Source organism: Neomonachus schauinslandi, chromosome 10, assembly GCF_002201575.2.
Source record: "Neomonachus schauinslandi chromosome 10, ASM220157v2, whole genome shotgun sequence".
Classification (NCBI taxonomy): Eukaryota; Metazoa; Chordata; class Mammalia; order Carnivora; family Phocidae; genus Neomonachus; species Neomonachus schauinslandi.
The window spans coordinates 77,684,690-77,708,468 of NC_058412.1; the positions used below are offsets into that span (position 1 = coordinate 77,684,690).

General features: G+C 40.0%; 1 protein-coding gene and 1 pseudogene across 1 annotated transcript in view; one reads left to right on the forward strand and one right to left on the reverse strand.

The window, feature by feature from the left end:
• TSGA10 (testis specific 10) overlaps nt 1–21,562 on the reverse strand; it is a 155,235-nt gene extending 133,673 nt beyond the window's left edge. Inside the window, exons 1-2 of the mRNA XM_021701183.2 lie at nt 21,514–21,562; nt 6,807–6,935 (exon numbers count right to left, since the gene is read on the reverse strand). The gene's annotated coding sequence lies outside the window, so the exon portion shown is untranslated. The remainder of the gene's footprint in view (nt 1–6,806; nt 6,936–21,513) is intronic.
• Nucleotides 12,932–13,958, forward strand: LOC110590431 (annotated as a pseudogene).
• Nucleotides 21,563–23,779: the final 2,217 nt, after the last annotated feature.

Genomic DNA, 23,779 nt, shown 5'->3' on the forward strand with positions numbered 1-23,779 from the left:
GTGATTGTAAATGATATTGCATTTCTGATATCCACATGTTAACTGCTAATATACAGAAAGAAAATGAATATGTATGCCTTGTATTGTGATCTTGATGAACTTGTTTACTAGTTACAGTTTTGTATTGTAGATTTTATGAGATTTTCTAGGTAGAAGATCATGACATCTACAACCGGGGACAGTTTTATGTCTTCATTTCCGGTTTGTATGCCTTTCAACCTACATGTATCATTATATTTGAAGTGAATTTCTTACAGACAGCATAAAGCTAGATCAGGTTTTTAAATCCAGTCTACTAGTTTCCGTCTTTTAATTGGTGTATTTAGACTTTTATACTAAGATTCAAGTGTGAGTCAACTATACTTCGATAAAAAAAAAAACAACTCAAGTGTGACTTCTTTTTGGTTGTTTCTGTTTTGTTTTTCCTGCCCTCCTGTGGGTTCCTTGAACTTTTTTTTTAATTCCATTTTAACTTATCTATAGTGTTTTTGAGAAATCTCTTTGCATAGCTTTTTAGTAGTTGCTCAAAGTGTAACTTATTTGTAACTTAGCACAGCATACATTTTACCAGTTCAAGTGAAGTGTAGAAAAGTTACTTCCCTTTATACCCCTTATATCCCTTTACCCTCATCTACTAATAAAATAATTATCTTATATTTCATCTACATCCGTTGAGAACTACATTTGACAAACATAATTTAGAAAACAAAAAAAGGAAATTGTATTGCTTTTAGCCATATTCTTCTTTGTCTTTCTTTAATATTCTTCCAAGATTCTTTTATCACTTCCTTCCTAGTTAGAGAAATTCCTTTAGCTATTCTTGCAGAATAGTTATGCTGGCAACCAGTTCTCTTAGTTTTCTTCATCTGAGAATGCGTTGATTTTCCATTCATTTCTGAAGGATACTTTCACTGAATACAGAATACTGGGTGTTCTTCTAGCATTTAAAAAATGTTTCACTTCCTTCCAACCTCCACGTTTTCAGATCTGTTGTTATTTGGATTGGTGTTCACCTATAACCAATGAACTGTTACTTTCAGGATTACTTTTTTTGTCTTTAGTTTTTACAAGTTTGAATACAAGGTGTCTTGGCATGGGTTTTTTTTTTTTTTTTTTTTTAAGATTTTATTTATTTGAGAGAGAGAGAATGAGAGACAGAGCACATGAGAGGGAGGAGGGTCAGAGGGAGAAGCAGACTCCCTGCTGAGCAGGGAGCCTGATGTGGGACTCGATCCCGGGACTCCAGGATCATGACCCGAGCTGAAGGCAGTTGCCCAACCAACTGAGCCACCCAGGCGCCCCTTGGCATGGGTTTCTTTGAGAGATTCCTGGTAGGTGTTCACTCACCTTCTTTAATCCATCTTAAGTCTTTTGCCAAATTTAGAGAATATTTAGCCATTATTGCTCTGAATATTTTTTCAGTCCCATCCTCTCTTACCTTTCTTTCTGGGACTCCAGTGATCTAAGTATTATACCTTTTGTTATAGTCCCACCTGTCCCTGAGCCTCTCTTTGCACTTTTTCAATCCATTTTCTCTCTGTTCAGATTAGGTTATTTCTATTTTCTATTCTCATGTTCACCAATTCATTCCTCTCTCCTTTCCATCCTGCTGTTTGAGAACACGGAGTTTTTAATTTCAGTTACCGTATCTTTTAAAAATTTTTTCATTGTGGTAAAACATACATAAAACTTACCATTCTAACCATTCTTAAGTGTGTGATTTGGTGGCATTAAGTACATCCACAATATTGTGCAACCATCCCATATCCATTTCCAGAATTTTTTTATTATCCTGAAGTCTGTACCCACTAAACAATAACTCTCTGAATTTGCCTATTCTAGGTACCTCACATAAGTGGAATCACATATTTGTCCCTCTGTGCCTGGGTTATTTCACTTAGCATAATGTTTTCAAGTCTCACCCATGTTGCAGTCTTGCATCAGAATTTCGGTCTTTTTTTAAGACTGAGTAATATTCCATTGTATGTACTACCACATCTTGTTAAGCATCTATTGATAGACATCTACGTTGTTTCCACCTTTTGGCCACTGAAAATCATGCTGCTATGAACATCAGTGTACAAGTATTTGAGTTCCTACTTTTTAATCTTTTGGGGATATATCTAGGAGTGGAATAGCTGGATCATATGGTAATTCTACATTTAACTTTTACAGGAACTGCCAAACTTTTTCCACAATGGCTGCACCATTTTACATTCCCACTAACAATGCACAAGGGCTCCAGTTGCTACACAACCTCACCTGCACTTGTTATTTTGTTTTGGTAATAGCCATAATAATAGGTATGAAGTGATACCTCATTGTGGTTTTGATTTGCATTTCCTCAATGGATGATGATGTTGACCATCTTTTCATGTGCTTGCCATTTGTATATCTTTGGAAAAATGTCTATTTTCAAGTCCTTTGCCCACTTTTGAATTGGGTTGTTCTGTTTTTTGATTGTTGAGTTGTAAAGTACTTTATATATTCTCGATATTAATCCCTTATCAGATACATGATTTAGAAATATTTTCTCCCATGCATTTTTTAAAGATTTTTATTTATTTATTTGAGAGAGAGAAAGTGAGAGAGAGCAAGCACATGAGAGGGGGGAGGGTCAGAGGGAGAAGCAGACTCCCTGCCGAGCAGGGAGCCCGATGCGGGACTCGATCCCGGGACTCCAGGATCATGACCTGAGCCGAAGGCAGTCGCTTAACCAACTGAGCCACCCAGGCGCCCTCCCATGCATTTTTTAAATAGACTTTATTTTTTTTAAGATTTTATTTAATTATTTGAAAGAGAGCGCACATGCACACAAGCAGGGGGAGGGGCAGAGGGAGAGGCAGACTCCCCACTGAGCAGGGAGCCAGATGCGCAGCTTGATCCCAGGTCCGCAGGATCATGACCTGAGCTGAAGGCAGATGCTTAACTGACTGAGCCACCAAGGTACCCCTAGACTTTATTTTTTTTTTTTTTTTTTTTTTTTTTTAAATTTCTTTATTTGAGAGAGAGAATGAAAGAGAGCACATGAGAGGGGGAAGGGTCAGAGGGAGAAGCAGACTCCCTGCCGAGCAGGGAGCCCGATGCGGGACTCGATCCTGGGACTCCAGGATCATGACCTGAGCCGAAGGCAGTCGCTTAACCAACTGAGCCACCCAGGCGCCCTAGACTTTATTTTTTTTAGAACGTTTTAGGCTTACAGAAAAGTTAATCAGGAAGTACAGAGCCCCTTCTCCCCACCCAACACAGTTTCCCATCTTATTTATATCTGGTATTAGTATGGTGTATATGCTACAATTATGAGCACTGACACATTAACCAAAGTCCAGAGTTTATATCAGGGTTTACTCTTTGGGTTGTACATTCTATGGGTTTCGACAAATGCGTAGTGACATGTGTCTACCATTACTGTGTCATACAAAATAGTTTCACTGCCCTAAAAAAACCTGTGCTCCATTCACCCTTCCCACCCTTCCTTCCTCCAAATCCTTGGCAATCAGTGATCTTTCTAATGTCTCTATGTTTTGTCTTTTCCAGAAGGTCAAATAATTAGAATCACAGAGTATGTAACCTTTTCAGTTAGTTTTTCTCACCTAGCAATTTGCTTTCAATGTTTCTTCATGTCTTTTTGTGGTTGATAGCTCATTTCTTTTTATCAATGAATAATATTCTATTGTACAGATATACCACAATTTGTTTATCTATTCACCTATTGAAGAACATCTTGGTTGCTTCCAAAATTTTCACTTGATTCTTCTTTATATACCTTTTATTTCTTTGATGAGATTTTCTAGCTTTGTGTTTGTTTCAGACATGGTCAGAATTGCCTGAAGCATTTATATAACTGATTTAAAATCCTTGTGAGATAATCTCTAATTCATCTCTGTGTTGGCATCTCTTGGTTGTCTTTTCTCATTAAGGTTGAGATATTCCTGATTTTTGAGATAAGAAGTGATTTTTTCATTGAGATCTGCTCTTGTGTTCTAGTAGGCTTCTTGTCACACTTCCTGTGACTTTAGTTCCAGCTAATAAAGGGGGACACTACCTTCTTATTGCTAGGTGTAGGTGAAAGTCCAATTTCTCTACTAGGCCTCTGTTGATACCTGGCAGGACTGGTTTCCTTGTTACTGCTAGGCAGGAATGGGAGTTCAGGGTCCCCACCAGACCTCTGCTGATACCACCACAGTAAGGAAGAATACAGGCACCCTGTTACTGTTCCCATGTGTCCTCCACCACCACTATGGGTGGGTGGACTTGTTACTGCTAAGAGGTGGTAGAAGTCCTGACTCTGCATGAGGTCCCCTCTGAAACCACCTCAACAAAAAGGAAAGGGGACCCCTGTTGCTCTGGGTGAGGGTGGATATCTAGGCTCCTCATGTGGTCTTTGCTGACACTAGGCAGTTGTGCGGGGGGGGGGATTCTTACTGCCTGGTGGGCACTAAAGTCTTGGCTCCCCAGCATGCCTCTATGATACCAACTTGGTGGGATGTGGGAGCCTGGAGGGTGGGCCATGAGGTATGGCTGGAACTCCTTGTTACAGCCTGACAAGGGTGGAAGTCTAGGCTCCTTACTCAGATTTTGCCAGCAGGAGTGGGGCTACAGTTTTTTTTCATGGTGTTTGAGTAGGTAGTTATTGTCCAAAAATAGTCTGCATTAGAAACAGATCCATAAATACAGAGAACAAAATGATGGTTGCCAGAGGGGAGGAAGATGGGAAAAATGGGTGAAGGAGAGTGAGAGGTATAGGCTTCCAGTTACAGAATGAGTAAGTCATGAGGATGAAAGGTAAAACATAGGGAATACAGTCAATGGTATTATAATAGCACTGTATGGTGACAGATGGCAGCTACACTTGTGATGAGCAGAGCATACAGTTGTCAAATCACTATGCTGTACACCTGAAACTAATGTAACACTATGTGTCAACTATACTTTAATTAAAAAAATTAAAAATTAAAAAATAATTAAGAGAGAAAAAAGAGGAACTTTACCAGAGAAAAGCCCAGAAGGTAACACTTTAACCAAGGGATCCAAATACAGATCATTACTAATGGGACAAACTGAAATTGTGTGCTACTTGATAGTATGCAATGAAAAGAACCCACCATCACTTCTGTGATATTCCTGTCTGTATTCATTTTGTACCTTAAGCCAACAATTATGTCACAGTTTCCTAGGATCAGGGATCTGGGAGTGGCTTAATTTGGTGATTCTGGTTTAAGGTCTCTCACTAGGTGAAAGGAGTCAGTCAGGGTGACAGTCACCATAGGAAGGTTTAAGTGGGGCTGGAGAATCCACTTCCAAACTCACCCTACATAGTTGGTAGGCCTCAGTTTCTCACTGGCTACTGGCTGCTTCAGTTCCTTTCCAAGTGGGCCTATCCACCGAGCTGCTCACAAAGTGGAAACTTGCTTCCAAGAGATCCAAGAGATCACTTTATAACTTAATCACTTCTGCTCTATGCTCTTGGTCACAAAGATCAATTCTGGTACCATGTGCAAGGAGACTGTATTAGAGTGGGAGTAAAGGAAGTGGGGCCAATTTGAAGGCTGGCTTCCACATAGCCAAAGGTTCATAACATAAAGATAATCATAACAAACCCAAATCAATGGCCATTCTACAAAATAATTGGCTTGTATTCTTCAAAGTGTTGTGGTCATAAAAATCAAGGAAGAATGTTCCTGAATAAAGAAGATAAAGGGATACAATAACTAAATGCAACATGGGATGCCGGACTAGATTTTTGTTATTGATGACATTACGGGACAATTAGCAAAAACTTGAATGGGGTCAGAGGATTAGCTGGCAGCAACGTATTTCTTGATTTTACCAGACTGTATTGTGATCTTGTAGGAGAGTGTTCTTATTTATAGGAAATACCCACTCAAATGTTAGGGTTATCAGGACATCAGGTCTGCAACTTATTCTCAAATGGTTTGGGTTTGGGGGGTGGGTGGAGATATTCTTTGTTCCGTAATTGCAACTTTTAGATAAATTTGAGATTGTTTCCAAGTTAAAAATGTAATATAAATTATAAAGACCTCGGACAGAAAAAAAAAGTGGTCTACATTGCTAGGCTGCCCCCTTCCTAGTCCTTTTTTTGTCTGCATCCATTCTAGATGCCAGTTTTTCTAGCACTCTCTGAGATACATGGAGCAAAAGGAAAACCCAGGAATTCAATAACATGTCACTTATTGTATGCTGAGGTCCCTAGCCAGTCTTCCTTCAGCCCACCTTTCAGAATGTCCTTATGTTTGTTTTATAACAAAATGTTCAGCATTTTTAGTTGTACTTAGTGGGACAAATAGGGTAAAGTAAGTCTACTCCGTCTTCCTAAAAGAGGAAGTTTCTTTTAATAGCCTTCATTAGTAGCCTTACCACAGGTCAGGCACTAGGAAAACAGACAATACCGAACTTGGAGTTCAGAGAACTGGGTTCAAATCCTAGCTAACCTGGGAGTTCAGACAAATCCTACCTAGCTCTGTCACATGTTAGTCAAATATAATTCTATAACCTTGGAACTTCAGCTTCCATGTCTGTAAAATGAAAATCACATCACTATTTCACAAGGTTGGAATTAAGTACTTAATTAAGTTGGATTATGTACTTAAAAGCACTGGATGTAACACTTCCACATAGTTTGCACTCATATGTATCTGAATCTGCATGTATCAAATGATAAAGATAAAAATGGAATGATTCTAGACCCATAAAATTCCTATGAACATTGAATTAGTATTTATTCTCCATCTTCTTGTTTTAAAATAGGTCCCCATCCCAAATTATTTCAGGGAAATAAATGTAACCTGTAATTTCAGTGCAGAGATGAATTTATCTTGATTTCTCACTTCTTGTTCTAGCTGGAGTTTATTCTGGTATTTTTCAGCTTCAGAAACTGGAGCCCCTAGACCAAAATCATGTTCTTTGGTGGTAACCTAGTGGGAAAAAAATGGGAATGATACAGAGGCATTCATAGTTCAAAAGAATTTTGTGGTTTTTCACAACAGTCAACGATATTTAGAAATTAACAATATTCTTAGATACATTTTCAATAATTTTTAACCTTTACTCACCAGCTAAGAGGATTTTCATCAAGCTTTACTTTCTTAAAATCCCATGTTATAAAACTTTTTCTGTTTTCCAAATATAAAACTACAATATTAAACATGCTCTCTAAAAAAAAAAAAAAAATACCCCATCCTATCCCTTTGGTAATCACCATTCTAAGGAAATATGGGTCATCAACAAATTATGTAGGCTACTTCTAGGCCTGTGTTGTCCAATATAATAGCTACTAGCTACCTATTTGTTGCTGCTTTTGTATATTAACAAAAAGGTTTACTACCCATATCAGAAAGGGCTAACTTCCCTAATATAGAAATAATTCATATAAATAAAAAAGGAAATGAAATACCCTAATAGGAAAATTGGCAAAGAATATGGATATTTCACAGAAATGGCTTTTAAACAGATTGAAAGATATTCAATCTCACAAATTAAAACAACACCACGATACCATTTTTTAACCTCACAATGGCAAAGATCAGAAAGTTGGATATATAATTTAACATTCTTACACATCACTGGTGAAGGTATAAATTGATACAGTATTTCTGGAGAACTGTGCAAAATCTAGCAACATTACAAATGCACATAGCTTCTGTACAAATAATTCCACTTGTAGGAACTTTTCCTATATATATATCTGCACATGTGCAAAATAACATGTTAAAATATTGTTCACTTTAGCGAACTATACATACTACTCCACACTGTGCTTTTTTACATGACAATGTATCTCAGAAATTGTGTAATTTAGGGAAATAATTTGTTCTTTCCCTGAATCAAGGCTGCCATTCTGTTAAGGAAGAGAGAATTTGCTATAAGCATCCTAGATCTCTCCTGGCAACACAGATGGCTATTCTCCAAAATCTAGCATTTGGGAAATTATGGGATCGGGATGCCCCAGTCATTGACTTTGTATTACACCAGTACAATCCAGCACTTAGTAGTCTGACAGGCTTATTTTCCTTTTTCTCTTTCCCTAAACCAGACTTAAATCTGCTTTTCTGTTTGTTCTTCATTCCAGCAGTTACTGTCTCACCTAGAATTTCAGCACTAGGTCTCACAGAGTATTTCTAATTTATGAATCATTTAGGCCTGTATAGGTTAGGCCAAAATCCTACTTCTTACGTAGTTTCTGTTGAAAAATGTGTTCCTATATGCTGGCTAACTGAACATAATAATAATAAAAAAAGTGTTCCTAGCCATAAACATTTGACTTAGAATAACAGATTCAGACTATACACTATAATAGTACTTTTCAAATCTTACTGAACATATGAAATCACTTAGGAATTTTCTTATTCACAGTAGGCCTGAAATACTGCATTTCTAAACATGCTGCTCAGTAATTCCTTGTTTGGCTAGTACAGAGACTACACTTCAAGGATCTCTTCAATTAAAGTTGTAACCTGCCATGCATTCAGAGTTCTTCATAATTTGGTCACCTCCCATTTCTCCAAACTTACCTCCTAGTTGATACCTTCAAAACACCTCTAAAAATATAAGACAAACTATTCTCCATATTCTTTATACATAGGTTTATATTATCATTATAGAAATACACTAACTTTTGCTCATGCGCCTTGCCCTTTTCTCCATTTAACTAAAGACATTTCTGAGGCTCAGCCTGAATTCCACATTCTCTTAGGAGGTGTTCTCAATATTCTCCATCAAATAGTGATCACTTCTTCATTGACACTTCTGTATGTATTGGTTAGAATAAACTGTGTAGCTATTTATTTTTTCTGGATAGGTCTTCTTCACACAATTATTAGAATCTTTTTTCTTTTATTATGTTATGTTAGTCACCATACAGTACTTCATTAGTTTTTGATGTAGTGTTCCATGATTCAGTTTGCTTATAACACCCAGCGCTCACTGCAATACATGCCCTCCTTAATACCCATCACCAGGCTAACCGATCCGCCCACTCCCCCCCCCGCCCTGAAACCCTCAGTTTGTTTCCCGGAGTCCACAGTCTCTCATGGTTTGTCTCCCCCTCTGATTTCCACCCCCTTCATTCTCCCCTTCCTTCTCCTAATGTCCTCCATGCTATTCCTTATGTTCCACATATAAGTGAAACCATATGATAATTGTCTTTCTCTGCTTGACTTATTTCACTTAGCATAATCCCCTTCAGTTCCATCCATGTCACTGCAAATGGTGGGTATTCATCCTTTCTGATGACTGAGTAATATTCCATTGTATATATGGACCGCATCTTCTTTATCCATTCATCTGTTGAAGGGCATCTCGGCTCCTTCCACAGTTTGGCTAGTGTGGACATTGCTGCTATGAACACTGGGGTGCATGTGCCCCTTCTTTTCACCTCATCTGTATCTTTGGGGTAAATACCCGGTAGTGCAATTGCTGCGTCATAGGGTAGGTCTATTTTCAACCTCTTGAGGAACCTCCATACTGTTTTCCAAAGTGGCTGTACCAACTTGTATTCCTACCAACAGTGTAAGAGGGTTCCCCTTTCTCCACATCCTCTCCAACATTTGTTTCCTACCTTGTCAATTTTTGCCATTCTAACTGGTGTAAGGTGGTATCTCAGTGTGGTTTTGATTTGAATTTCCCTAATGGCTAATGATGTTGAAAGTTTTTTCATGTGTCTGTTAGCCATTCATAGGTCTTCTTTGGAGAAAGGTCTGTTCATGTCTTCTGCCCATTTCTTGACTGGATTATTTGTTTTTTGGGTGTTGAGTTTGAGAAGTTCTTTATAGATCTTGGATACCAGCCCTTCATCTGTAGTGTCATTTGCAAATATCTTCTCCCATTCCGTGGGTTGCCTCTTTGTTTTGTTGACTGTTTTCTTTGCTGTGCAGAAGCTTTTTATCTTGATGAAGTCCTAAAAGTTCATTTTCACTTTTGTTTCCCTTGCCTTTGGAGACATGTCTTGAAAGAAGTTGCTGTGGCTGATGTCAAAGAGGTCACTGCCTATGTTCTCCTCTAGGATTTTGATGGATTCCTGTCTCACATTGAGGTCTTTCATTCATTTAGAGTTTATCTTTGTGTATGGTATAAGAGAATGGTCGAGTTTCATTCTTCTGTATTTAGCTGTCCAATTTTCCCAGCATCTCCAATAGGCTTAGGCTTTATTTGTTGTTCTTTCTCCAGTTCTTTAAGGTGTGAAGAGACTGTTTTTTTTCCATTGGATATTTTTTCCTGCTTTGTCTAAGATTATTTGACCATTGAGTTGAGGATCCATATCTGGGCTCTCTATTCTGTTCCACTTATCTATGTGTCTGTTTTATCTATGTGTCTGCTTGAAATCAGGCAACATGATGGCCCCAGATTTTTCTTTTTCAACATTTCCTTGGCGATTCAAGGTCTTTTCTGATTCCATACAAATTTTAGAACTGTTTGTTCCAGCTTTTTGAAAAATGCCATTGGTATTTTGATTGGGATGGTGTTGAAAGTATAGATTGCTCTGGGCAGCATAAACATTTTAACAATGTTTATTCTTCCAATCCATGAGCATGGAATGTTTTTCCATCTTTTTGTGTCTTCTTCAATTTCTTTCATAAGTGTCCTGTAGTTTCTAGAGTATAGATTCTTTACTTCTTTGGTTAGATTTATTCCAAGGTATCTTAAGGTTTTTGGTGCTGTTGTAAATGGAATCGATTCCCTAATTTCTCTTTCTACAGTTACATTGTTAGTGTATAAGAAAGCAACTGATTTCTGTGCATTGCTTTTGTATTCTGGCACATTACTGAATTGCTGTGTGAGTTCTAGTAATTTGGAGGTTTGAGTCTTTCCACATAAAGTATGTCATCTGTGAAGAGAAAGAGTTTGACTTCTTCTTTGCCAATCTGAATATCTTTTATTTCTTTTTGTTGTCTGATTGCTGTTGCTAGGACTTCTGGTACTATGTTGAACAATAGTGGCAAGAATGGGCATCGTCATCGTGTTCCTGATCTTAGGGGAAAAGCTCTCAGCTTTTCCCCAGTGAGAATGATATTCACTGTGGGGTTTTCATAGATGGATTTTATGAAATTGAGGAATGTTCCCTCTATCCCTATACTCTGAAGTTTTAATCAGGAAAGGATGCTGTATTTTGCAAATGTTTTTTCTGCATCAATTTAGAGGACCATATGGTTCTTCTCTCTCCTCTTATTAATGTGTTCTATCACATTGATTGATTTGCGAATGTTGAACCACCCTTGCATCCTGGGGATAAATCCCACTTGATCGTGATGGATGATCCTTTTAATGTATTGCTGGATCCTATTAACTAGAATCTTCTTGAGAATTTTGGCATCTGTATTCATCAGGGATATTGGTCTGAAATTCTCCTTTTTGATGGGGTCTTTGGGGTTTGGAGATCAAGGTAATGCTGGCCTCAATGAACGAGTTTGGAAGTTTTCCTTCTGTTTCTATTTTTTGAAACAGCTTCAGGAGAATAGGTATTATTTCTTCTTTAAATGTTTGGTAGAATTCCCCAGGGAATCCATCAGGCCCTGGACTCTTGTTTTTGGGGAGGTTTTTGATCACTGCTTCAATTTCTTTAGTGGTTATTGGTCTATTCAGATTGCCAATTTCTTCCTGTTTCAATCTTGGTAGTTTATAGGTTTCCAGGAAGGCATCCATTTCTTTCAGGTTGCTTAATTTATTGGCATATAGTTGTTAATAATAATTTCTAGTAATTGTTTCTATTTCTTTGATGTTAGTCATGATCTCTCCCCTTTCATTCATAATTTTATTAATTTGGGTCCTTTCTCTTTTCTTTTGGATAAGTGTGGCCAGTGGTTTATTAATCTTATTAATTCTTTCACAGAACCAGCTTCTAACTTTGTTGATCTGCTCTACTGTATTTCTGGTTTCTAATTCATTGATCTCTGCTCTAATCTTTATTGTTTCTCTTCTCTTTCTTGGCTTAGGCTTTATTTGTTGTTCTTTCTCCAGTTCTTTAAGGTGTAAAGTTAGCTTGTGTTTTGGGGTTTTTCTATTTTTTTTGAGTGAGGCTTGGATGGCTATGTATTTCCCCCTTAGGACCACCTTTGCAGTATCCCATAGGTTTTGGACCGATGTGTTTTCATTCTCATTGGTTCCCATGAATTGTTTAAGTTCTTCTTTAATTTCCTGGTTGACCCAAACATTCTTTTTTTTTTTTTAATCTGACAGAGAGAGACACAGTGAGAGAGGGAACACAAGCAGGGGGAGTGGGAGAGGGAGAAGCAGGCTTCCCGCTGAGGAGGGAGCCCAATGTCGGACTTGATCCCAGGACCCTGGGATCATGACCTGAGCCAAAGGCAGACGCTTAACAAATGAGCCACCCAGGCACCCTGACCCAAACATTCTTAAGCAGGATGGTCTTTAGCTTCCAAGTGTTTGAATTCCTTCTAAATTTTTTCTTGTGATTGAGTTCCAATTTCAAAGCATTGTGGTCTGAGAATATGCAGGGAATAATCTCAATCTTTTGGTATTGGTTGAGACCTGATTTGTGACCCAGTATGTGGTCTATTCTGGAGAAAGTTCCATGTGCGTTCAAGAAGAATGAGTATTCTGCTGTTTCAGGGTGGAATGTTCTGTATATATCTATGAGGTCCATCTGCTCCAGTGTGTCATTCAAAGCTGTTGTTTTTTTGTTGATCTTCTGCTTAGATGATATGTCTATTGTTGCAAGTGGAGTGTTGAGGTCTCCTACTATTAATCTATTACTAATAGTACGTTTCTTTATTTTGGTTAATAGTTGGCTTATGTAGTTGGCTACTTCCATGTTGGGGGCATAGATATTTACAATTTTTGGATCTTCTTGTTGGATAGACCCTTTAAGAATAATATAGTGTCCTTCTGTATGTCTTACTACAGTCTTTATCTTAAAATCTAATTTGTCTGCCCTTTTGGCTCCCTGAGCAGCGCCATGGTGGTCAGCAAGAACAAGCGCCTTACAAAAGGTGGCAAAAAAGGGAGCCAAGAAGAAAGTGGTTGATCCATTTTCTAAGAAAGATTGGTATGGGGGCGCCTGGGTGGCTCAGTCGTTAAGCGGCTGCCTTCGGCTCAGGTCATGATCCCAGGGTCCTGGGATCGAGTCCCGCATCAGGCTCCCTGCTCCATGGGAAGCCTGCTTCTCCCTCTCCCACTCCCCCTGCTTGTGTTCCCTCTCTCGCTGTGTCTCTCTCTGTCAAATAAATAAATAAAATCTTTAAAAAAAAAAAAAAGAAAGATTGATATGATGTGAAAGCACCAGCTATGTTCAATGTAAGAAATATTGGGAAAACATTAGTCACAAGAACTCAAGGAACCAAAATCGCATCTGATGGCCTCAAAGGTCCTGTTTTTGAAGTGAGCCTTGCTGATCTGCAGAATGATGAAGTTGCATTTAGAAAATTCAAGCTAATTACTGAGGATGTTCAGGGCAAAAACTGCCTAATTTCCATGGCATGGATCTTACTCGTGACAAAATGTGCTCCATGGTCAAAAAATGGCAGACCATGATTGAAGCTCATGTTGATGTCAAGACTACTGATGGTTATTTGCTTCATCTATTTTGTGTTGGTTTTCCTAAAAAATGCAATAATCAGATTTGGAAGACCTCTTATGCTCAGCACCAACAGGTCTGTCAAATTCAGAAAAAGATGATGGAAATCATGACCCGAGAGGTGCAAACACATGACTTGAAAGAAGTGGTCAATAAACTGATTCCAGACAGCACTGGAAAAGATATAGAAAAGGCTTGTCAGTCTATTTATCCACTCCATGATGTCTTCGTTAGAAAAGTAAAAATGCTGAAGAAGCCCAAGTTTGAACTGGGAAAGCTCATGGAGCTTCATGGTGAAGGTAGTAGTTCTGGAAAAGCTACTGGGGATGAGACTGGTTCTAAAGTTGAACGAGCTGATGGATATGAGCCACCAGTCCAAGAAAGTCAGACATTTAATGGTGACAAATAAAAAATCATATTTGTCATGTTTAAAAAAAAAAATCTAATTTGTCTGATATGAGAATTGCTACCCCAGCTTTCTTTTGAGGTCCGTTGGCATGAAAGATGGTTCTCCATCCCCTCACTTTCAGTCTGGATGTATCTTTAGGTTCAAAATGACTCTCTTGTAGACAGCATATGGATGGGTCCTGTCTTTTTATCCAATCCGCAACCCTGTGCTGTTTCATGGGAGCATTTAGGCTGTTCACATTGAGAGTGATTATTGAAAGGTATGATTTTATTGCCATCATGTTGCCTGTGAAGTCCTTGTTTCTATAGATTGTCTCTGTACATTTCTGGTCTATACTACTCTCGGGGTCTTTCTCCTTTTATAGAACCCCCCTCAATATTTCTTGCAGGGTGTGCTTGGTGGTCACATATTCTTTCAGTTTCTTTAGTCTTAGAAGCTCCTTGTCTCTCCATCTATTCTGAATGACAGCCTTGCTGGGTAAAGTATCCTTGCCTGCATGTTCTTCTCATTTAGTACCCTGAATATGTCTTGCCAGCCCTTTCTGGCTTGCCAGGTCTCTGTGGACAGGTCTGAAGTTATTCTGATGTTCCTCCCTCTGTACGTAAGAAATCTCTTCCCCCTAGCTGCTTTCAAGATTGTATCCTTGGATTTAAGATTTGCGAACTGTACTATTATATGTTGGGGCATTGGTCTGTTCTCACTGATCTTGGGAGGGGTCCTCTCTGCCTCTTGGCCATGAATGCTTGTTTTCTTCTGATGAGGGAAGTTCTCAGCTACGATTTGCTCAAAAATGTCTTCTAGACCTCTCTCTCCACCCCCTCAGGGATCCCAATAATTCTGACATTGGAACGTTTCATTGCATCTTTAATCTCTCTCAGTCTGATCTCTTGGGCTTTAATCTGTTTTTCCCAGGCCTCCTCGGTTTCCTTTTTTTCTACCATCTTATCTTCTAGCTCACTAATTCATTCTTCTGCCTCGTTTACCCTGGCAGTCAGAGTATCCAATTTAGACTGCATTTCATTCATAGCATTTTTCAGTTTGGCTAATCAAGATCTCATTTCTGCCCTTAGGGATTCTGTATTGTTGCTAATATTTTTCTCAAGCCTAGATATCAACTTTGTAATTGTTACTCTGAAGTCTATTTCTAACATCTTGCTTATATCCATATCTATTAGGTCTGTGGCAGAGGCCACAGTCTCTGATTCTTTTCTTTGTTGGGGGTTCCTCATCTTAGTCATTCTGGTGGGGGGTGGTTGAGGGAATGTACAGAGTCCAAAGTATTAACCACGACCCAAGCAAGATGCACCTGCTTTATAGGGACCTTCGGGTTGTCATCCTCTTGTTCTTCCAGCCTCTCTTCTGGGGGAGGGGCCTGCCACACTGTTACTCAGGCAACCCTGCTTGGGCAGAGTTGCCCTGCCCCCTGGGGGGCGGGGAGTGGGCTCAGTGAAAACTAGTTTTGGGGGGCTTTTGTTCTCTGGCAGCTTTCCCTGGCAGCTTTCCGCATCTCTTCCCAAAGTCAGAGCAGAAGTGACCACATCCAAACTTCTGTCCCAGAAGAGAGAAATCACAGTCTGCTTTTCATTGAGCTCTCCAGGCCACATTGTCTCTGTTTCTGTCTGGGCTGCTAAAAACCACAGCCTCCCCGGTTGTGCGCCCCACAGCAACACTGCCAGCGGTGGAGCCCCGGGCCGGGCACACCTCTCCCTTTGTGCTTCTAAAATTGCGAACTGCCCCCAGTTAGCACTTACGCACCCGCAGCTCCTGGATCCTGTCTGGGGGCTGCACTAAAGTCTTTTCCCCACCACCACCAGTCTGTGAGTCTGTGTGAGGTCCCCAGTGTAGGACACTTTTGTGCTCCGGTGTTATATCACCTTCCTGGCGCCAGCTTATGGCAGCTCCCTCCCCCTTCTATTTATCTTCCAATATCTGAGTGCAGAATCACAGCTCCCCACTTCATACCTCAAGACCATCGGAGATACTCTGTTTGTAGAGATCCAGATATATATTCTTACATCTCAGGCTGATTTCGTGTGTGTTCAGAATGGTTTGGTAGATATCCAGCTAAATTCAGGGGACCGGTTGAAATAGGGTCCCCTACTCCTCTGCCATCTTTTTCCACAATCCCAATTATTAGAATCTTAAGAACAAGCAATATCCTAGAGCTCTCTGTATTCCTACCAACCTGCACAGAACTCTCTGCATAATAGGAAAGTGCCAATAAAACTTTATATAGATTGATAATAAAGGAGTGTACAAAAGCAGATAAAATTGAACTCTCCTTCTTCTCCTTGGTAAACTGGTCAGGTAGAGATTCTATAAAATTACCTATCAAGTTACACTAGAAATTAAAAGTAGGAAGAAGCCAAAAGTCTCCCTGACAATTGTGAGCAACTGAGTAGCAATATTAGAGTTGCTACTTGCTCTGCACTAGCTTTGGAGGCAAATGAAAAGGGAGAGAAATTGGTGTATCTGAAATGCCCATGTCTCTCCTGCCAGGTTCCCCACCTCAGGCCACCTGAGTATCCTCCACATTCCCACAATCTCTATCTAAATGGAACTTGTATTCCTGTACAGATCTCAGAGAATGCAAGTAAAAGTACTTTGGAAGCAGCAAATTGTTATGATAAAAACCCAAGCCAGAATCACAATCATTCTCAATGAGGAAGCAACATAGCATAATAGTAAGGAACTTGTTCTTTAGCATAAGACTGCTTATGTGCATAATGCTAGCTTTGCTGCTTCTTAGCTGCATGACCATAAGCAAGTTACTTCTCTGGCCACGGTTTCATCTGTAAAATAGGAATAATAACAATACTTGCCTCCAAGACCTGTTGTGAGGATTAAATGAGTTACAGTAAAGCATTTTAGAACACTACCTGGCAAGAAGTGCTATACATATTATTGGCCATCAAGTCCTACTTATCTTTTCACTAAAATCACTCTCAAGTGCATTTCTTCTATTCCCACTGTCATTGTTTCAGTTTATACTTTCAGATTTTAACAGTCACATTTATTCATTTTTCAAACAAATTTATAAATAGCTAGGATAAGAATGAACCAGTATTAGATTCTGGGGATAGAAAGATGGAAAACAGGTGTGCCCGGGTGGCTCAGCAGGTTAAGCATCTGACTCTTGATTTCAGCTCAGGTCATGATCTCAGGGTTGTGTGATCGAGCCCCATGTCGGACTCCGCAGCTTGACAGCCTCCCTCCCTCTCACTCTACCCCTCCCCTCCTTTCTCTCTCTTTCTCTTAAAAAAAAGAAAATAAAAGAAACATGGAAAACAAATAAAAACCTACAATCTCAACCCTCAGTGGCTCTAGGGAAGTCCAGAACAAATAAATCAGAAATTACAGTACAACATAATTAGTGCCATATCAGAGGAATGCACATGTGCACATGTATGCTAAGAAAATATAGAGAAAAAGATAACCAAAAAAAGTGGTTTTGACTTCAACTTCCCCCAAAACAGACTTAGGATATATTTTCCATATTCCCCCAAAACTATGAATATACTCCTACTGGAGCACTTAACACACTGTATTGTGTCTACTGAATGTCCAGAGCCATCACAACTTTAACATGTCTAAAACAGACCTCTTAAGCCCCCCACTTGCACTCCTGCTCTCAACCCTGCCTCCACTGTATTCCTTCCCAGTCTTTCCCATGTCAAATGCATCATCATTTGTGCAGTGCCCAAGGGATTGTCTTTGTTTCCTCTTTCCCTAACCCCCAACAATGAACCCTGTCAGTTCTACCTCTAAAATATTTCCCAAATCCATCCACTTCTCAACATGCTTATTACCACCTCCATATTCATCTCCCACACCTTTACTGGAACAGTTCCCTAAGTGGTCTTCATGCTTCTACTATTGCTCCCCACAACTTTTTTCCAAATTGAAATCAAAACTATCACTTTAAAATCGTGAGATCCTGCTCAAAACACTCCAATGGCTTCCCACTGCAATTAGAATAAAAATCCAAAATTTTTAAGGTCCTACATAATTTGGCCCCTGCCTTCACTTCCCTAAATAGATCTAGTACTCTCTGTTTCACCCATCAGCTTTACTGGTTTTCTTTCCGTTCCTCCACTGTGCCAATCTCATTCCACTTCAAGGTCTCTGTCCTTGCTTTCCCTCTCTTTGGAACACTCTCCCAGCCCTGGGCATGGCTGGCTCCTTCTCTGGCTCAAAGTCAGCACATCTTCCCTGACCTCTTACCCAAAGTAGCCTCTCTCCTAGATACTCTCTCATCAGGTTATTTGCACTTAACACTATTTGAAATTATATCATTTATTTTTTCACTTGTTTATTGTCTGTCTCCCCACTACTAGAATGTAAACTCCAAGAGATCTAGGCTTTTGTCTGGTCACTGTTATATCTCTAATGCCTACAGAAGTGCCCAGCACAAAGTTGGTGGTCAATAGAACATTCTGAAAAATAACAAAATTTTGATGATTTGAACAAAGTAGTTTCAATGGTGCAGATGGGGTAGAAGCACATTTAAAGAGGACTAATAAATGAGTAATGAACTAAAGGAAATAGAACATGTAGACTTCTTTTAGAAAGCATGATTGTGAGATGAGAAGTAGAGCAAAAGATAGAAGACTACTGTTGTTGAAGGGTTGTTACAAAAGAGAAAAACTTGTTTCTTAATTCTCTTTATATCAAGGATTCCCTTCAGAATTAAACAAAAGCCCTGAGTCCTCCCCTCAGTAAAATAAAAACACATACAAAACTTTACAATTTCAGGGGGTTGAAGAACTCCCTAAAGTTCTTGTGCTCTAGATTAAGAAGCCCTACAGTATATATAAACACATCGAAGATTCCTAAGACATGGGTTAATGATAACTAATGGAGAAAGGACACTGAGCCAATAAAAGGAAACCCAAATAAACGGCATGTGCACTGTCCTTTGAGACTAGAAAGAGGAAAGCAAGGTCAGGTGAAGATTTAGATAAGAAGGGGTAGAAATTTGAAGAAGGTCCTGCCTGGTAGAATTTTCATTTTTAATGAAATAGGAGGTAAGATCATGTGCTAAAAAGAAAAAAATATCAATCTTGAGCAAAATATCATACATATAATACATGCTCAACAAATGTCACCAAATATTTTGGTAGGATAATTAAAAATACTGGAGTATTTTATATGGGATTCTGAAATCTGGTTCCACAAAAAAATCAACTTGTTTTCTTTTTATAAAACTGTCTCCAAAAGTTTATACTGACAGATACTTTGAAGTAGGAAGGAATAGCCTCACTAACAGAAAGATGTAGAAAACCACACAGTTTTATGAATAATTTTGAGATAGGTTTTTGTATTATAAAAATAAGTGAAAAAAAAATTTTGGGAATTCACTTCAAACAAAACAGTAAAAACACAATGCTTAACCTTTCTTATGAAAAAGAAATAATCTCTCCAGTTATCCAACCAAATTCAAGCTCCTTACTTCTCTTCAATCCAGACTATTCTATAAAGAAATAACTTGTCTTTTTAAAGGAGCATAAAACAATGGCCTTAGGAAAAGTGATCATTTATCAAGACCTCTAAGAAACATAAGGGGTTAAGGAGTTGTTTTCAAGAGGCTTTCCTGAACTAAAAAATATTAATAATAAACTGATGTTAATCCCATAACTAAGACAAATAGAACTACCTTACTAACTAGCTTAATTCAAAAGATTATCATGCGGTACGTGTATGAGAAAGTCTACAGCAGTGGTTCATGTTTACCAAAAACTGTAAAAACTTTAATAGTAGAGTAGTTAAACACTAAACAACAAACTAACGATAAGCAACAAGGATAAATCTTAAAAACATAACGTTGAGTAAAGAAGCAAACTAGAAAGGAATAATTACTACAATTCCATTTATATAAAGTTCAAAAACAAGCCAAACTAGAATGTGCATGTTCACATACAAAGACGGCGAAACTCTAGGGAAAAGCAAGGAAATGGTTATCATAGAAATCAGGATAGTGGCTACATCTGGGGAGAAGAGGGAGCATGTGATGAGAAAAGAGAATAAATAATAACACCTGCTCTGTCTCTGTGTATGGAATACTCTAAAAGCAAATTACCCTAAAACTGATCTGAGCAACTAAAAAAGAAGACAGAAAAGGAGCCAACAGAATCTCTACATCTGATTCTATGCTGGACTATAAGCAGTGACTTTTTCAGACAATAAACAAAATAAGACATATTTTGCAAGCTGCCATTAAATAATGCCAAAATTTATTGTTTACAATAAATATTTCATTAATATACCTTCCTAGTTATTTCTAATTAAAATTGAATGGTTTCGTTCCTTGAACAATTAAGATACAAACAAGAATCAGTTTTATCCTGAAGGCAGATTTGAATGTGACACTTTCCATTTATGTTTATAACTAACCTAGTTTCTTCTAGTTATAAACCAATTAGTCTATTTATTTTCTTACAGGTTAAAAAAAAGTGTACTTTAAATACAGAAAACCAGTGGAGGAAATTTAAAACAACGAATATCCTGCGATATAAGGGCCTGGAATGGAAGAAGGGAAACACTGGGGCTATGCCATCTATGCAACTCGTCTTGAAGCCCTAATCCTTGACTATACCATCGGGCTCCCTGCTCAACGGGAGTCAGCTTCTCCCTCTGCCCCTCCCCCCCGCTTGTGTGCTCTCTCTCCCTCACAAAAAAATAAAATCTTTAAAAAAAAAAAAAACCAATAACAAAGTATTCCTATGCGTATTTAGGTATCAGGTCCATAATCGCCGCGATTATTCAGCTTTAGTCTCAAATGTGTTTTCAAACAAACCCAGTTTACCTGTCTTTCCTGTGTATAATTTCTACTGAAATTATATGAGATTTTCATGCAAATACCTACGTAATCTCGGCCCTTCCCCTCCCAAAGTCTATAAAGAGGCTTAGAAGTGAGAGGCGGGGATTCAGAAGACAGGTTGAACTCCCAAATCTCTGACTTCCAAATTCCTCACCTCCACTCCAGGCGTTTCCAAACAGAACAGTCCCCCCAACAACCAAGCGGAGAGCTGCGGCAGGAAGCGAAGCGGTCACCATAGGAACTGGGCTCAACCCTAAACGCCCAAGAAACAACAACAGCGGCAAAGTTTGCTCCTGGAGGGCTTCCCTGGACGCAACTCTGCCCACTACCGTCCCCCACAGCCGGTCAAGCAGTGAATTCCCACCTCAGATATCACCCACAGCCCCTAACCCCCGTCACACCTGCCCTGTTGCAGGGCCTTCCGATCCAGGAGCTGCTTTATCCCAACCCGGCGCATCCCTGCTGCCTCTACCTGGAGCTCCGAGTCCCTCCCAGGGTTTCTGGGCCCGTCATCCACCCCGGAACTCATCTCGACGACTAGCAAGCTTTGACCTGCGCCAGGGATCCAGATCCCTCTCGGTCTCCATCCTCCGCCCCTTTCCCCTCCCCTCCCACCCCGAAATCGACCTGGCCCCACCCCAGCGGAGGCAGAGGAAGGCGGGACCCGGAGGGAAGGAGGAGGGGGCGGTTAGCGCCCGTCGGCGCAGCCGTCGGCCCCGCCCTCACGCTCTGTACCTGAGGGGGGCTCGTCCTCCACCTCCCCGGCGCCTTCGCTCCGCTTCCGTCCCGCGCGCCCCTAGTTCCCGTGCGCACGCGTACCTGGCTCGACCCGCCCTCTCGCGGGGACTACAAGCCGTGCGTGCGCACCCACGCACGTAGAGACGCGTACGTCCACCTGCTCGCCTTACAGGGCGCGTAGTAGAGGCCTCTTCCTGGTGCATCCGCGCCGCGCAGGCGTACGCCCACGCAGCGCTTAGACGCCCCACGCGAGCGTCCCGTCTCCTAGTAACCAGCCGCTGCCCCCTTCTTCACCACTTAATTCTTACTCCCTGCCTGCTGCCGCCGCCGCACCCACATAGAACACGCATGCGCAGGGCTGTATCTCCTCCTGCCTCCTTCCTTCGGCTTTAGAACACCTGCTGCTTCACTATTGCAGCTTTGTGGCATTTTTTTCCCCCTAGGGATACGGTACCGTTTTGGACCCAAGTTCAGTGAACTCGTTACTCCCTAGAGCTGCTTTTGGGCACTGGGAGGTTGTTGAGCTCTCCTGCCGTAGCCAGAAGCCGGTTTTCGGGGAGTCTCCTAGGTCGGGTTCTGCTGCTGCATCCTCTCGGAAGAGAGCAGTTCTGTTCGGGTAAGCGCCTGCAGCCTGCGGAGCCAGCGAACCCACGACCGCCCTGCATGATTCTCTCATGGTTGAATCGGGAAGTGGCAGAACTAGCAATGAAAAGGCGCAAATTCCTGACTGGTATTCCTTCTCCACATGCCATTTCTTCTCCGAAACCCCTTTCCAGAAGAACTGGTGATGGTTAACAAAAGAGGAAAGGGTATACTATCTCACTTGATATTTAATATTGTATCGATTGTTTGCCTGTTTAATACCATTTACATTTGTCTTCTCCCGAGCAGGAGCCTTCAGTCTTGGAACACTAATTTAACCAGGTGTAATATTTTTGGCCCTCCAACTATGTTAAAATTAACCACGTTACCTAAAAGTGGAGAAATGAGCTTTTTAGTGAAAAAGAATGAGGACTGCATTACTCTGCCAAATTTTGGGAGCCCGGTTTGAAAAGAAATACTGTTTTTTAAACATTTCTTAATATTAAACTGTCTTAACCCAAGGGCTTCTGAATTCTAATGGCTTTATCTGCTTGTCTTTTCCTACAGGTGAAATAGGTAACTAGATTTTTATAGCTGTTCTCTGATGATCTTGATTAAGTTTGCACCTCTGTATTTCAAAAGTAATTTCACAAGTAATTTCACATTTGAAGAGACTAACAATTCCTGTTTTTGCCAGGTGAGTACTCCTTTTCCCCCTGTAATATATTATTGGCAGTCATAAACACATGTTAGAACAAATTTCTTCGTAGAAGTACATTTAATTATAAGTGCCATATGTTTTCCCCATCTCTGCTCTGATTTCACCATTATTTGTGCCATTACATCTCCTAGTTTGTAGCATTTTTTTTTCAGCTATCATATACTTTGTGAGTATAGCTAGACACTAAAAAATTAACTTGAGTGTCCTTGTTCTTTTAAGGAATTCAGAGGTTTCAAGAGGTACATTTCCTCTGAAATATAATTATGCCTAACTGGTAAAATAAGTTACAAAGATACATGAACTGGAGCCTGCCTGGCTCAGTTGGTAGAGCATGTGACTCTTGCTTTTGGGGTCGTGAGTTCAAGCCCCACGTTGGGTGTAGAACTTACTTAAAAATTTTTTTAATTAAAAATTTTTTTTTTAATTTTAAAATTAGGGGCACCTGGGTGGTTCAGTTGGTTAAGTGTCTGCCTTTAGCTCAGGTCATGATCTCGGGGTCCTAGGCCAGTGTCCAGCTCCCTGCTTAGCAGGGAGCCTGCTTCTCCCTCCCCCTCTGATCTTCCCCCCATTCATCCTCTCTCTCTCACTCTCTCTCAAATAAATAAATGTTTAAAAAAGTACTTTCCTACCTTCCACATTAGTACTTCCCTTACGGAAAAAGGAAGAAAAGCTTAAGCATTTATGTGCACCAACTAGATGTTACTGAAGATTCTTTGGAAAGACTATAGGGAAAAGGACATTTTAAGGCCAAACCAGGGCATGAAGATTTTCCTTTCTTTTCCTATCAAGGACTGTTGACTTTGTCCCCCAACCCAAGAAAGTGAACATTTTCTTCCCTCTGTGGAAATCCAAAGAGTGGTAAGCACTCCATCCTGCCCCAACTAATCCTTTTATAGTACCTGTGCTCTCCTGCTGTTACACTCTTGTGTAATTCTAAGGTCTGGGTTTTCTGTTCCCTTA